Source organism: Rissa tridactyla, chromosome 6, assembly GCF_028500815.1.
Source record: "Rissa tridactyla isolate bRisTri1 chromosome 6, bRisTri1.patW.cur.20221130, whole genome shotgun sequence".
Lineage (NCBI taxonomy): Eukaryota > Metazoa > Chordata > Aves > Charadriiformes > Laridae > Rissa > Rissa tridactyla.
Window position 1 is genome coordinate 31,260,159 of NC_071471.1, and position 16,147 is coordinate 31,276,305.

General features: G+C 46.4%; 1 long non-coding RNA gene across 16 annotated transcripts in view; it reads left to right on the forward strand.

Annotated features, from left to right (window-relative positions):
• LOC128911117 (uncharacterized) overlaps positions 1–16,147 on the forward strand; it is a 97,441-nt gene that overhangs the window by 22,386 nt on the left and 58,908 nt on the right. For 3 of the 16 annotated variants that reach the window (XR_008467007.1, XR_008467006.1, XR_008467004.1), the window contains exon 5: positions 11,693–11,882. The exons of the other annotated variants lie outside the window; for them this stretch is intronic. This is a non-coding gene — a long non-coding RNA (uncharacterized LOC128911117). The remainder of the gene's footprint in view (positions 1–11,692; positions 11,883–16,147) is intronic. 16 annotated transcript variants of the gene reach the window in all.

Consider the following 16,147-nt stretch of genomic DNA (forward strand, 5'->3'; position numbering starts at 1 on the left):
TCTGAGGTAAAATTTGTCCCATGGTATTTTATGACACCAACTTGTAAATAATTTTGCTTCTAAGCATAAAGGTTTGGGGAAATCAAAAATTCCACTGCTCCAGGTGGAGCAAAGCTAGATCCCCCCATTGTCATAATATGCCATGCAGCGTGAGATGTGGTGGTGATGAACTGCCCTTGCTGTTGAAGCAGGGCATATTCAGGCTGGAACACAATGTTCCACAAGCGGACGGTGAAAATTATTTTTATAGTGGAACCTTTATTTCACACATGTCCATCCAGATAAACAGAACTCTATTCTTCACTCAGTAACAGATTCTTTGTGATTTAGTCGTGCTGATTTTTAAAAAATTGTTAGCATCAAACTATGGTTTCTCATCCTCACCTACGCACCGCAGCCATTCAGTATTGGGTTAGTAAAAATGAGCTGTGCCTGAAAAGCTGGTCACCCGCGCTCTGCCTGTCGTCCTGGCCCCCCGAGCACAGCGCCTGTGCCGCTCGTTAGCAGCTCAGTGACTCTCTGGGCTTGTACTAGAGACGCAGGGAGACAGCCAGCACTGACTGTATAGATGGAATAGTAATTTATTGCAATATTGTCCTCTGTGTGCTCCTAAAAAGGAGAAAACTGCAACAGTTATTTGTGCAAACCATTCAACACGAACTTAGGCGGGACTTTGTTAATCCATGCTGGGAGACGCAGAGTCCTTTGGTAGCAGTTGGTTTCCCACATTTCTTTAAAGAATGTGTGCGTATATGTATATATATTTCAGAAAGGCAGAAAATAATTGAAAGAATTACTCTTTTTCTTTTCTGCTTCTAATTTGGTCATTAGGGATTTGTTAGAAGGAAACCTAGGCAATGAGGAAAGTAAGGAAATCTCACTAGGAGCAACACCCACGTGCAGGTACCAAATGCCTCTGTGCACCTGAATTCAATTGGTGCAAAGAAGCTGAATTTAAAATGCACTACAGAACAAACCAGGGCCAGCTGGAGGATTTCCTGTAAGGCAAAGGAAAAGCCTGGGGAGGCAGCAGGCAGAAACACTGAGCTGTGACGCATTCCGTCTGGGTAATGTATCTGGAAGGAGGGGAATGGGAATGTCTTGGTTTGGTCATTTGGCCTAGTGAACTCTCCCAGTTAACATTTCTTTCACCTAGCATTCAAAATGTTGGAGGGACATATATTTAAAATGTATGTGTATATGTGAGAGGAGGTTAAGTAAGTATTCATTATAAAAGGCCCCAGAAACACTGTGCTTCTGTTTCTGAGCACAAAGATAACGAACAGAATATACAGAAAAACCTGTCAGTGTTACTCTGAGGTAAATGACTCACAACTGTGTAACTTGTGCTGGTATTTGATTTGAGAAAAGCTTTTGTTGGTGAGGGATTGTGCCACATGTTTCGGGTTGTCGCTCTCTACAGAGAGCGGTGAGGCAAGCGCTTGCCTGCCTGTGGCATCTCCATCTCCTTCCTGGGCTGGCAACCAGAGGGAGAGGTGGGCTTGGGCGAGGATCCCAGGAGGCTAGAGGAGCCAGAGGTGGCTGTGAGGGCTTTCAGCAGGAGCCCTTGCTGCTGGGACACTGCTGTTGATGGGCACACATGTAGCAGCCCATATCCCACTTTGTCCCAGCTTCACCTCGTGCCCCCGTGGAGCAGGGAGGCTGGGGTGCCCGGCCACAGCATTGCAGGGAGCCAGGCCCATGGCACCAACCCTGCTCCCCTACAGCGGTAATGATGGCAGGTGGCACTCGGCTCCAGCAAACACCTCCTTGTAGGCTTGACAATTCTCCAGACTTCTAAAGTTGCTAAGTTTCCAGTATTTCCTTTACCAGGTGTTAACAAAAAAGCTTCTTTAAGTCAAGTAAAAATGCATTTAATTCAGTACTTATCTTGCAGTCTCAATCTTGTCATGCCTCTAATTTTAACGTAGGCTGAGTCATTTTCATCCCACTGCTTTAAAATCAGGCTGTGGAGCATGGTCTTGTTCTGGTATGTTTGGGAAGTAGAACAATTTTTCTCTCTCTTAGTCAGATCTGCCCTGCCAAGCTTCTATCACTCGGTGCTCTTAGATATAAAAATAACATATAGCTGGGGATGATTTGCAGGGTTAGGTTTATTACTGTAAGCAAAATTGAAATGTGAAGGATGCCATCTTACATTATGCAGATTGATTTATAAAAATAAATTAAATGAAAGTATTAGTCCCAATGAGAAATTTAGCTTTGTCTTGACATAATTCCTTGGGGAAGAATTTGTATTGTGTGTGCAGTACAGTAGTTACACAGTACTTGCTTTTCTATTGTGTTCGTCTGTGGCCTCTCAGTTCCTCTCCTGCCTGCCTGTCAAACCCTTCTCTGAGGTTGCAGTTGTTAATGTTTTTATGCTTAAGTTACTCTATTGTTCCCTGTTCTTGTTCTTGAAAATAGCTGATTTGGCTTTTACAAATCCAAAGACTTCGACTTGAGACAGGCTTTTGGTGTGAAAAATATAGGTGAACAGTTGGAGTCTGGCAATGCTATAAACTAGTAGAAACAGTTGTGATGCGAAGCCTTGACAGTAGGTAGAGCTGTTCCAAATGTTGTATCTGCAAGTACATATCTCTGCATGTACAGGGAGAGAAAACAGAAAATACAAGGGGAACGCCACAGCATATGTGTGATTGTAGTGCATCAAAAATGCTGCACTCCTGGGTCCGCAGTTTAGGAAGAACGTGGTAAAACTAGAAAAATACCGGAAATGGGACAAATCCGGGATTGCAGGACTGAACAAGCTTGATCTGTTTATATATAAAATCTGGTTGTGAATCTGAGCATTCACAGGTTGGTTTCTTCACATGAATTTGAATGGTAAAGCAGTGACTGATATTTTTTTGTTTGTTTGTTTCTAAACTTATTTCTTTTTGCCTTGAGTTCATTTGAACCTGCATCGCAGCAACAACTTAGGTCTTCAGAAAACATGGGTTGTAACGGAAGGGAATAAACAGGTGTTATATCAGCCTATGTAGAATGGTTTCACCTGTTGGTATGTAAAAAGTCACGGTGCTGCTATTCCACCCTAGAACTGGTGCTGTTCTGTTTAGCTGTTGGTGCTGTGCTGGCAGAGGGAGGTGGATGCAAGCCGTGAGACGAGCCCTGGGGCTCAGCTGTGTGATTGTGATGTTCCTGCCAGGCCGACACAAGCTTTACCTGCTAATTTTAAGTGTGGATTTTGGCCCATAATGTGAAGTGAAGCCTGGTGAGGACTTGCTTTATTTCTGTATCAAACAGGCATTAAAGATCTCTGCTCGCTCTCAAGTACGCATCAGTTTGCATAACCAAGTAACCTTTGGTTCGCTAAGCTGGTCTTGGCTGGGGGATAGCCCTTGCTTACAGAGACAGGCTAGCAATTGTTAGCTGCATTAGTGGAACAACGTATCTTCTAAATGGAAAAAGATAACTTGGTTTTAGTTGGCTTTGTCTGTTTATTTTCTACCTCTGAGTAGTGTCAAACCCAATTTACTGGTCTGCTGGGTGAAAGTAAAGCATCTTAAAATGGCAAAGAAATCAATATATTATTCATAGGGGGTTTTGTTTGTTTTGTATGTTAAGTCACTGTTATCTGCTTAAAAAGTTAGTTTGGTTGAAAAAATGCTGAAAATATGTATAATTCTGTGTTTTTCACAGAATGATGGCATATAAACAACAACAAAAACAGATGACAGGAGGAAACTTCCTATTGCCTTATAGGAAGTCCCACCAGGATTAGAGTTTGTAGTGTGAAGGGAAGTCATATTTTGTCTCTTTGAGGTTTCTTAATCTTCATTGCTCAAGATCTTAGTGTAAATAGAAAGCAAGCTCCACATGTTCACGAAGGAGAGTAAAGTGCGTTACCCTGCACCTTCAGGCATGAGCTTTGACTCCCTTTGCTGGTTGGCGGAGCAGGCTTCATTGAGCTGCCTTAGTACCTTGGGGCTCTCCAAAAATCCCTTGCTCCAAGATGGTCCCATCACCCTGTGCTGACCCTCCACAGGAGTCTTGGTCCCGCTGTAGGATCCGTGAGCTCCCCGCATGCCCATGTGCACTCTTTGCCCATTTCAAGCCCAGTCCAAAGTCCAAGGAAGTAACTAAGACTCCACTGACTTTCCGTCAGCTGCTTGCCCTGGTGCTCAGCCTGCAGGTTGATGCTGACGCTGGGGCTCTCTGGCGGTTGTGTTCCTGAAGGCTGCAGGATTTTCACCAAAGACCAGGCCTGCTGGACCAGCCACTCCGCAAATGCAAAGCAGAAGGCAGGAGACATATGCAAGCAGGTGCATTGCCTGTTTGTTTGCTGGCTGAGAGCTGGGCCGGGGTGATCAGTCTCCTGTTGCAATAGCTATATCATCTAGCCAAGCCTTTCAGTTGCTTACAAGCAGGTGTCAGCCACTGTAACAGGCTGTGTCTCATTGCCAGTTCCCTAAAAACTGCCACCTGCAAAAGCTAGTTTTCTATTTGTAGCCATGGGTTTACTTGCTGTTTTATAAAAATCTTGCACAAATGGATCTCCAACCAGCTAGGCAGACACAAGCTTGCATATTTCTTCCCCTAGCGACTGCTGCCCTATTGCATCCCATATTGCGCATGGCGCATTCCAGCTCTCTTGAGAAACAAGAGGTGATGGAGCATATAGCAATGTTGACTAATGTCACTTGTCAGGTGCCTTCCAAAGGACAAGTTGAGGCTGAGTGTTTGTAATACACTTAAGGAGATATGTTAGCCTGAATTTCTCCATGGCGTCAGTACAACAATAGGAATAGTGCTATCAGAAACACCACTTCCAATATTGAAGATAAATTTATTAAGACAAGTGTAGATTAAAATAAAGGAACACTCAAAAGGAAAAAAAAAAAAGGCACACAAAGGTGGATCTTGTGAATAGTGGGTGTCAGGGCAGGGCTTCAAGTAGGTCGTCCCTTTGTACCACCTACTCAATTACATTTGGCTTCTAGATAATTAAACTGGCTATTTTTTTGCTACTCTAGAGTTTGAAAACTCTTGAAAGAAAATTCACCATTTGCCATGTAACCGGTTAAAAATGCAGGCATTAGTTGCAATGAAGCTAGTATTTGGCTAGGCAACAATTTTCTCAGGCTGCATTTGGGGTATTTTTAGGGTATTTGATTTCTGTCTAGATGTGCAGTATGCGCATTTATGCTAGCAAGTTAAATTCATTAGAGTCTTGAGACCAGATTTCTTTTCTTACCTGTCTCTTCCATTGAGCTTTCTTTAAAATTGCAAAACCTTCCTACAGAATAAAGACTCTTTCCAGGGGATAGCAAAAAAAAATGATGTGATGCTTTCTGCTGCCGAGACTCAAACCAGCTGGTTTGCTGGCAGGAACAAGGTCACGGTGGCTTTCCCTTCCCCAGTTACCCAATGTAATGGCTATTTTTCTTTTCTGTTGTTTTAAGGAGCACTGTCATTTTGGCTTGTGGCCTGCTGATACTAAGACAGAATGACTATGCCCTCTGACTCCCACAGCTCTCCATCTGTCTGGGTACACCTTCCTTCTTTGAGAACCACCGTCCGCAGATCCTTCTTCCTGCCCACTGCCACTTTCTTGCCGTGGTGGGTCCACCTGAGCAAGGACTCACTGGAGATGTCTAGGCTGAAGCCACCCGTTCTCTGCTCTATCCAAACAGTAGAGGCTACTCTGCTGAAGCCTATGTCTGCTCCTTTCCTGTGTGTTGGTGTGGACTGGCAGCTCTGTGGAGTAGCAGGGCTCTGGATGTGTTTGTGGTCAGCGCTTTTCTGAGCTCTCTTTGTATGGGGTAGAGCCAAGAGGAGAACAGAAAGTGACTAGACACTGCTGGTGGCCTCACCTACAAAGTGCTTTGCAATCTTTCCATATCCTGAGGCAGCAGGAAGGACTGAAGCAGGGGCTGAAGTCCAAAGAGAAGTAAAGGAGCTTTAGTTCAGTAGAGAATGGGGGCCAAACTCTTGCTTCAAAAAAGAAATTGGGGTTTGGTGATGTCACTTTTGCTTCTCTTACTGTATGAAACTGCTACCACTGAGGCCAAGGCACAAATCTTTGGAGTCATAAGATTTGTGTTTGGTGTCTCAAATGATGAGAAAGTGACTGTAACTACAGTAATAATTCCTGTTACACTGTGGAAGTGATGCCAGTAAGCCTTTGTATTATTAATAATCACCAGGTGTGTGGAAGCCTGCAGTAATGCCCTCAACAGTGGTGACATGTCAGATATGTCAGTGAACTGGCCACTGCTCCATGTTACCCGGCTATTTATCCTGTCTTTGCCACTGAAGCCTTTGAGTCTGACAGTGTTTTACTTACAAGGTTGGTGAAATATTTCTGTGCTCTTGTTGTGATTCCTGCTATAGTTGCAGCAGAGATTTGTTTCACTGTTAGTGTGCTATCTAGGGCTGTGCTTAAATCACAGGTGGCAGTGCTCTGAGGTTGACAGAGGAGGCAGAGCTTCCAGGCCACTTAAGTGGTCCATCTGGCAGCGTGTACCAGAGCTTCACCTTGACTCTCTTTTTCTTAACTGTATACATGTTATGCCACAACCTGCTTATGCCAGGTAGGATCATAATGTCTGCACTCAGCTGAGTGGAGAGAAAGAGAAGAGGGTGAGCTAGTGAGTAACATCTGTGTGTGTCCTACAGCCCCTACCCATGGTCCACCTGCAGTGACTGTTGGCTGAGTATTGCTCAAATGCAAAGGGAGCACTATTGTGGCCAGTCTTCCTGCAGGCTGATTTGCAGAAACGTGGAAAATAGGAGGGTTTACCACTTCTGTTCAGTGATCTGCACAGTTTTGTGGAACCAGAGAGGAAGACAGTAGCCTATGTGCTGAAGAACGAGAAGCTAATAGGTACGATTCAGATGACCGCAGCTTACCTTGTGTTGTAACAAAACACACACACTTGAATAGCATGTAACAAAGCCACACGTCTGTGGATTTTAGTTTTAACTAAATGAATGGAAAAAGAATTTTTGAAAACTCCAAGTAATTTTTAAGGAATTCATAGACTGGATTAATTTGTGTCTTCATTGACCATAGAGTATAAAATGGGGAAAAAGTGAATTTCCAGCTTTGAGAAGGTTGTGACTTTCACTTTTTTTAATCAGCTTCTCTAGCTCTGAAATAACGAAATCTACCAATGCAACTGGAATAATGTTTCTAAAAAGATGCATTGTTCTTCTGAGCCTTTACAAAGCCATTTCGGAGCCTTTCACGTGCTACAGATACAAAAAAAGTTGGAGCACAGAAGTTTGTGGTTGTCGGGGAGCAGAAGATTGGGAGAGGGAGGTAGATGTCTTTTAAATCACTTTAAATCACTGAAATAATATAGGAAGTCAGATCCCCTCTGAAGCAAGATTAATAACAAGTAGGCAATCCTTATAGTGTTCACCTGTTTTCTTTAAATCTGCTGCTGATGGGATTCCATGGTCTCTTCCAGCACTTAGATAGTCCTACCTGTAGAAACTCAACCTACATCTTCTTCCCCCAGAATTAGCCTGATACTTCTTGTTCTATACTGGGAAGAAAAAACAGGGAACGCTGTCTTCTTCAAAAGCGTCTGTTATGCCCACCGTTGGCTTTCTCATTCTAGACTAAACAAGTCACATTCTTCCTGTTTCTCACAGAAGTGAAGGGCAGCTGAGGCTGGAAGGGACCTCTGGAGATCATCTAGTCCAACTCTTCTCTTCAAAGCAGGGGCAACTACAGCAGGTTATGCAGAGCGCTGTCAAATGAGTTGAATGTCTCCTGAGCATGGAGACTGGCAGTCTAGCCCAAACCACAACACCTACCCCAGTGTTTGACCAGCCTCACAAGAAAACGATTTTCTCTTGTGCTCAAACGGATCTTCCTGTATTTCAGTTTGTGCCCATCACCTGTTGTTCTGACACTGCCCACCGCTGAGGAGAGTCTGGCTCTGTCCTGTTTACTCCCCCATCAGTACTTACACATGGATAAAATCCCCCCAAGCCTGCTCTTCTCAAGCCTGCATGCGCCCAGCTCTCTCAGCCTTTCACTGTATGGCATGTGCTTCTATCCCTTCATCATCCTTGTGCCCCTTTGTTGGACTGTCTCTTATCTCCGAGTCTCTCTGGTACTAAGCGATGTTTAATATTGCCAAATCTTGAGATCGCACCAGTCTCAAATGCTGTTCCGTCCCCTAGCAAGAGTCATATAAACAAATACAGTTCCTTCTCAGTGTTTTGCAGGGTGTTTTTCTTGTAGGGAAATGTTCTGTAAGTCACTTCAGTCTCTGCATTAACTAAGCCTTTTCCTGGATGGTGACTGTGAAATGAGATGTCATGAACTGCAGCTGAGGAATGAAAAATAGGATTTCTTCTCTCCCTGGTACCAGCAGGTTGGTCACTTCAATCTCCCTTCATGAATATGGACTTTAAAAAGTAGAATTACAGATTTCAGAGGTAGAAGATTACGAGATTTAGGAAATCCTAGGAAAAAATTCCTGCTTCTGGCTGCACTGGAGAAGCTGGAATCCATTTGATCCATCTGTAGATAGAGAACTCATGTCTCAAAACCAGCCAAGCTTACTATGGGTTTGAGGGAATCACAGTGCATGCTTGTCAAGGAGGCTTCTCTAAATGGGAGAAGTAGCAAAACTAAAAGAAGGTTTGTGTGTGGTGGCTAGAATAGGGTAGATCAGAAGGGTTTGAGTCCTTGTCTTAATCTCTCCCTTGCTCATTTATGTTGACCAGGTTTCAGCAAGCGTAGCTCCAATCAGGGAAGTCATTTTGTTGTGAGGGCCTAGTGGAGTCCCACATGTATTGCCTTTTGATGTGTTAGCACAACGGTGGGGCAGGCAACTGGAGAAGAGCGCAGAAAGATATGAGCTGGCTCAGCTGTGCAGAGGCTGTGTTGCATTGTGAGGCTCAGTTTTGGGGGGCAGCAGAAAGGTTTAGCAGGGCTGAGGGGATGGGATTTTCTCGGGGTGGTTGGTTTGGTTTGTTTTTTTTCTAATCTCTTTCTACCAGCTCTGCAAGCACAGCCGGGATCCCCGGAGTATCTCCACATGGATAACTTCATGTACAGGATACCAGAACATGAGCATGTAGTTCACAAGTTATCCTAAGTTAAGTCTTCATGGAGACAGTGTCTGACAGTGGGTAAACTGCCTTCCACCCAGCACATGCTGAGGATGTGTGTGTGAGGAATTTCTCTGCTGTCGGTTCATGCTGTAGCTGGCTGCATGCTGACTTCTTCAGGCAGGCTGGCTCCAAGACCCACACTGGATCCTCAACGCATCCCCCACCTCTGCCAGGAGCAGAGATGCCATCAGGCACACCAGTCCAGTGGCACAAGCGGTTTTCTTTACATTAAGTTTTGTGTAATCTGCAGCTCTGGGATTTTATAAATGGTTTTGTTGGCAATGACGAAATACTGCGGGGATGGGACTGTTGTAACTCATGATTGCTCCTCCACTGGAGTGATGCTTTGAGAAGGCATGCTGTTTTGTATTTGCTCTGCTGATACAGTTAGGGGAAAAATAGTGTAGGCGGTATACAAAGCCCTCTGGAGAAGCAGCAGAGGACTTCAAGCTGGGTATAGGTACAGTAATTGCCCTGAGTTTAACTGAATTGAGTTAATCATGTAGTTGATTTGTCAGAGAGGGTGTCCAATAGAAGGGTCTTTAGTGACTGAGCAAAGGGGTGAGAACTATGGGTGTTAAGGAGCAGAGAGGGGGAGAGAGTCAATGGCTTGTGCTCCTGTGTTCCCGTGGGATCAATGTGGTAAATGCAGAGCAAACAGGAGTGATTATTAGCATTCAAAGGCAGCTGATCTGGTGATTGAGAAAGTGCCATTTTGTGTCCTTGCCTTCAGGACGGGCTTATTTTCCTGTCTGTAAAATGGGAATGACAGTCCCTGTCCAGAAGCCTCACCATACCGTGTGTTAGCAGTCACAGAGCTGCTGTCACTGGGTGAAGCGATTTGTCACAATTCCTTTCTTGGGAGTCACAGTATTTCTGTTCATCAAAGGTACAGCTAACCTAGAAGTAAAGGAGTGAAAACAGTAAGTGTGAGATTGTGTGGTGTGCAGAGACAGGAGACAGCTCATCCCAATCGACCATGAGGTGGCATGTTGAGGTGGAGCTGTGAATCTGGTCTGCAGAATGCAATCTAGGATCTGCCTGAGCTTTACCAGTAGGTGGTTATGAGACAGGGGTCTGCCTTGGTGTGTGTCCCTTCCGTGGGGTGCAGTCCTTCAGGAACAGATTGCTGCAATGTGGGCCCCCCACGGGATCAAAAGTCCTGCCAGCAAACCTGCTCCAACCTGGGCTTCTCTCTCCACAGGTCCTGCCAAGAGCCTGCTCCACTGTGAGCTTCCCATGGGGTCACACCCTCCTTCAGGCACATCTGCCTGCTCCGGTGTGGGGTCCTCCACAGGCTACAGGTGGATCTCTGCTCTGTCGTGGACCTCCACACGCTGCAGGAGGACAGCCTGCCTCACCATCGTCTTTTCCATGGTCTGCAGGGGAATATCTGCTCCGGTGCCTGGAGCACATCCTCCCCCTCTTTCTTCACTGACCTTGGTGTCTGCGGGGTTGTTGTTCTCACATATTCTCACTCCTCTCTCCAGCTGCAGTTGTGCAGTAACTTTTTCCCCTTCTTAACTATGTTATCTCAGAGGTGCTACCACCGTCGCTGATGGGCTTGGCCTTGGCCAGCGGTGGGTCCCTCTTGGAGACTGCTGGCATTGGCTCTATTGGACAAAGGGGATGCTTCTTTCAGCTTCTCACAGAAGCCACCCCTGTAGCCTCCCTGCTTCCAAAACCTTGCTATGCAAACCCAATACGCCATTGTAACAATCCCTTCTGCTCCTGCAGCTGTGCTAAGGAAATCTCTGCCGCAGTTACCCGCTGAAGGACTGCATAAACTAAGGGCTTTTCAGGTTCCAGCATACTTCTTGTGCTTCCTTCCGGAGGCTGTTCCGTGTCTATAGCACAGATGATTGCAGGCCGATACAGGGTGTGCCGGATTGAATGACGTTCTGTCTGGCATGGCCGAGACAGTTTCAGTGAAACTCCTGTTGCTGAGACACTTCGGCTGACATCACCCTGTGCCACGGGCTGGCTGATATGCTGGTTGGCAAGGGCTGTGTCAGCACCAGCGCGCACCCTGAGCCCCTGCCTGGGGCTTGGTGTAACATAGGTGTGAGTGGGAATTTCTCTCCACTGCTGGTAGGTTGCATCCCATGCTGTTACCAGGCGGAGCTTCTTTTTAAAAAAAAAAAAAAAAAAAAAAAAAAAAACCCAACACGGTGGCATACATAACCAGATCCAGCAACGTGGGCTATCTTTAACTATGGAAGCATTCTTCTATAACCATCCCCACACCAAATAGTGCTCGATGTCCTGCTTCCTTAGCGCAGGGATGCTGGGAGGATGAATCTAGTCAGGGATGTCAGAGGCATCTACTTCCACTGCATCTGGACACCTCACAGGCATTAGATTATAATAACATCTGCCTCATCAAACACCCAGAGGGACAAAATAATTTAAGGGGGTGCTGTTCCTTTTTTAACACTTAATTTCTCTTTTATTACTTGGATTAGAGCCTTTGTTCCAAACACAGTCCAAACTGCCTTTGAAATCAGTAATGTGGCTGCACCCAGGTGCACCACGTTATTTCCTTGCTTTTTCAGATAGTCTAATTCTTTTTCTCCCTTTCTTCTTGAAGCGAGCAGCCTCTGGGGTGTTTTGCAGTACCACTGATGTTTAACATGAAGAGGCTGAGAAGCTGATGTATGCAACGATTAAGTCACTTTCACAAGGTCAGGCGGCGAATCACTGGCAACGCCAAGAATAGCACCCCAAGTCTCTTGGCTCTCTCTAGCCCACCCTCAACACTACAGCCTGCCTTTTTCCTGGTGAGCATGATCTGATTCATAATGCAGCAGTTCTGCTGTAAGGCTGGCTACCTCTCTGCGAGCTGTCTCTGCTGCGGCAGAGAAAAACCGTCAGGCTGAGGCAGCAACAGCGATTGCACACGTCTGTAGCAAAAAGTCTAAACCCCAGAAACGGTATTTAGCAGCTTATCTTATCTACAGATAAGCTCATAAAATGTACTGACTGGTTAAAAATAGGTTTTTAAAGTTCTTGGCAAACATCTCAAACTTTATGTTCTTTGTTTTTTGCTGCAGAACAAAAATACTATTTTCAATGATTCTGATTCACGTTGGCTTTTTCTGGTGTTTCTGGAAAAGTACCAAATTATTGATGGGTGTTTTTTTGCTTTTAATTGTGCTCTTGAGTGCTAAACCTATTCCTGCTATTTGCTTGCAGTATGTTTAGGCTATGTTTAGGCAAATGCAAATGGAAGTGGTTATTCAGTGCCTTTGGCACGCTGAACAGAATGTACTGAACTCCCGGGGCTTGTTACAAAGCCTCAGCCTGCAGCACTAACAAAGCCTGTGCAGTCAATAACTAAAATATGAGAACTACCTGGGCTTGACAGAGGGAGTTCAGAGGATCTGGGAAGATCATGGATAATGAACTTGAGCCCAGTTTTTTTTCTTGTGGATTGGGTAAATGAAGTAAGGGGACTCCTGCCTGTGTACTGGCAGTGTAGGGCACTTTTGAGAGGCTAGCTGTGCAGGGCATGCCTGCACTGCCTGTGACGCTGGGGCCGGGTCGGGTTAGCACCGTGGTCTGTGGATCCTTTTGCAGCCTGTAGTTTACCAATGAAGTGAGTTCAACACACAGCTCTATGTGTTCCTGAATCATAGTGGAGGATTTCCCTCTATGAACACCACAGTCATTGGAAGTGAAGCGAAACAGTGCAAAGCCACTGCCTGCTGCGTGTCCGTTGGCAGCAGCTTGGGATTTTTCAGTTGTTTGCCTTGTTACTCAGCCTATTTTAAGCTCTGATGGAATAAGGATGGCATTTGATCACAGCACTGGGCACAACTGTTTGGCGTTTATAACCCGTGTTTTAAACTGGAGGCTTTTTCCGTATATGCTTGTGTCTTCAAATAACTTTAGACTCATGTTTTTAGACTTGCGTGCTCTTTTGCTGGCCTTTGCCGTTGCCTCTTATGAGACAGCTCCTGACTTTCACTCAGATGGGTGTTGTTTACCCAGGTGAGAACCCCTCAACGGAGGGAGCATAGAGGTGACTGGAGGATCCCGTGGACTGAACAGAGCACTCTGTAGCCTCCATCTGTGGCCTGGCTTTTGTGATGGGAGTTAAAGATGTCTTTGTATCTCTGTCTTTTTATTGTATTTTCTTTAACATCTCTACGTGTGTGCCAGTGTCATCTGATCTTGGGTTTACTGAGTAGGTAGGACACTATGTAAAGACTTTAATATCTAGTGCTACAGGATAAATGTCTCCCATTGTGGAAATTATCCGCTGCTAACGCTGGTTCTGTGTTCATCTACCTCTAGTATGCTGAAGAAGCAGCCTCTGTCTACCATACAAAATACTCTTAAAACTGGTGGTCTGCATTTTACCCACAGCACTGAGACTTGTGAGAGCAGCTTGTCCTGTAAGCTCAGTCCCTCAGCTTTTTAGTGGATTAGATGCATTTATGGTTAGCAATGAAGTTTAGTCTCATGTCATTTGTTTTATTACTGTGCAGAGCGAGGCAGAAGGCTTGTTTCTTCTTGCAAGTGAATGCAGCCGGGAGATGAATGTTTGCCATCTGGGAGGAAAACCAGAACTGGCAGTAACATGACGTCAGGGCTGGAGGAAAGAAAAAGGAAGCACTCGGTTGAGAGAGGGCCAGAGCGCAGAGGGGAGGAGAGGCAGGTAGCGAGATGTCTGTCGAGGCTGTCTCTTTTCTCCTTACATAATAATCAAAGAAACTCAGGAAAGTAAATTACCAAAGCTGCTGCTTTACACTTGCTTCACAGGTAGTCTTTGGGTGGTAAGGAAAGCCAGTGACCTCTTACCTGCTTTATTCCAGCTTCCATATAAGTGGTTTTCAAGGCCCACACAGATAACTAACACACACTTACTTTGATTTGAAATTAGACTTCTGCTCATGTATTCATCTGCTTCTGTGTTTTGATGGCCAAGTTCTTATCAAAACTCTGCCTTTCTTTTGTATTTCCAAGCTGCACAGGCATGTACCAGCTTTGGGGTAATTGTGCACTGCATTCATATACGCAAACATCTAATATTTGTGACACCCTGGGACTGGGGTTGGAAACCTGCTCTAATCTCTAAAATCAGGAGCCCAGTTATGGGACTGCTGAGTTATTGTGCAAGCTGGTGCTTGATGCGTGAAAGAAAATCACATTCTGCATGAAGAAAAATTACAGCTGCTGAAACCTCCATGCAGTATATAATGTAGGTTAGAAAGAAATCTGGAACAGCTGGTACGTTACAGTAAACCACAGTTTGTGCTGTTGGGGCCTTAAGGCACAGCTTGTTGCAAATGCTGTTTCTCCCCAGAAAACCTTCACTTACAGTAGAGAGGCAAGCTATAGCAATTCAGCCAAATGCAGGTAGGTAAGCCATGTATGCAGTCACTAAAGACTGTTTGAGCCAGCTTTTAATGAAAAATACAAAGAATTTGACTGTTAAAAAAATCTAGCTAATTCATTGTCTAAATTTAGAGTACAGCCCAATGAACCAAAAGCTAACACAAAAAAGCAAGCTCAAACCGCTTGTGGGAAGGGAAATGGCCTTCACTGCTGCCGCCTCCTTAGTATTCCCAGTAGCATCCAGGACTGAATGTGCATCATGCACCCAGGAAAAAAAGGAATGCCCCATCCCTGGAGGTGCTTAAGGCCAGACTGGATGGGGCTTGGAGCAACCTGGTCTAGTGGGAGATGTCCCTGCCCAGGGCAGGGGGATGGAACTGGATGGTCTTAAAAGGTCCCTTCCAACTCAAACCATTCTATGCTTAACAAAGACTTCTTAAGCTGGAGCACAAACTGCTCAGGTGTGGGGGAGACAAGTGGGTGACTAACTGCACTTGCACCCCGAGAGAGCGCCAGCAGAACCCTGTGGGGTGGTAACAGGCAGCATGGCTTGAGAGAGAGATCTCCAGAGATCTGCACGTGTGAGTTGTGGTGCTGGCAACATGCTCTCTGTTCCAGAGCCATCCATCCCCTCCTGGCTGTCCTCTAGAAGGCCTGGGAAGGCAAAGAGCTGACGTGTTGGGTTGCTGCAGAGCTTCTGAAGCTGGGCACGTGCTTTGGAGCACTTGGCTGGCTTGTCTTGCTATGTTTCTATACAGCAGAGGGTCCTGAACTGCTCTGCACATTTCTTGGCACCCACATGGGCTCTGGGGAGTCATTCCCTTGCCATGGGCATGGGCTGTGTTGGCCTGGTGGCTAGTGGGCCATGTGCTGTCCCCTGGTGAGAGGGTGACCATGTGGACTGGTCTGAGTGTGTCCTAGGCCACCTGCACTCAAGTGCCTGGCCTAGGAGCCAGTGGATTGTCTGTCTGGAGCCTCTCCAGCTGCTCCAGGTACATGTGGGCATTTGCTAATGCAGGAATTCTGCAGTGAGCCAAGAGGCCATCTTGCCTCTGTGCCATGCTGGAATCTGCTGCGGAGCCACCCTGCGCCGTGCCTGGGGAAGGTGGCCTGAGCACAGCAGGGCCCCATGTCACCAGTCGCCTTCGCCAGACATGGCCTGTCGTGCAGGTTGTGGGGACGAGCACTGCGGGGATGGTGCAGAGCATGTTGGAGGAGAGACCCTCCTCCTGTTCATCCATGCTGCCCTGACTTCTCCCAGGCCTGTCTTGGGCCGGCACCCTGGGAGAGCTGAGGCTGGTGCAATTGCCCTGCTGCCATAGGCCAGTTGTGCACATTTGTTCCTTGTGCTTTCATAACTGAGCCTGAGGAAGGGACAGCTGGGAGCATGCCCTGGAGATGGGCTCGTGCTGCTGGGGGATCGGGCTCAGTTGGGCATGATGGTGGGGCGCTGCCTCACCAAGAGTCCCTCTCCCATGTGGAACAGGCAGCAGGGCAAGGGGCTGCAGGTGTGTCTGGCCATGGTCCCACTCCTGCCCCCCAGTCCCAGGGATGGAGCGGGTGGAGGGCTCTGCGCAGCCCCTCCATGCAGGGCTGGGGCCGGTCACACTCCCTGTGCCACCGAGCAGTGAGTGCTGTGCCAGGTCTGCAGCCACAGGGCCCGGCCCTTGGGGTGCTGGCAGGTTGCCACACTGACCTGGCC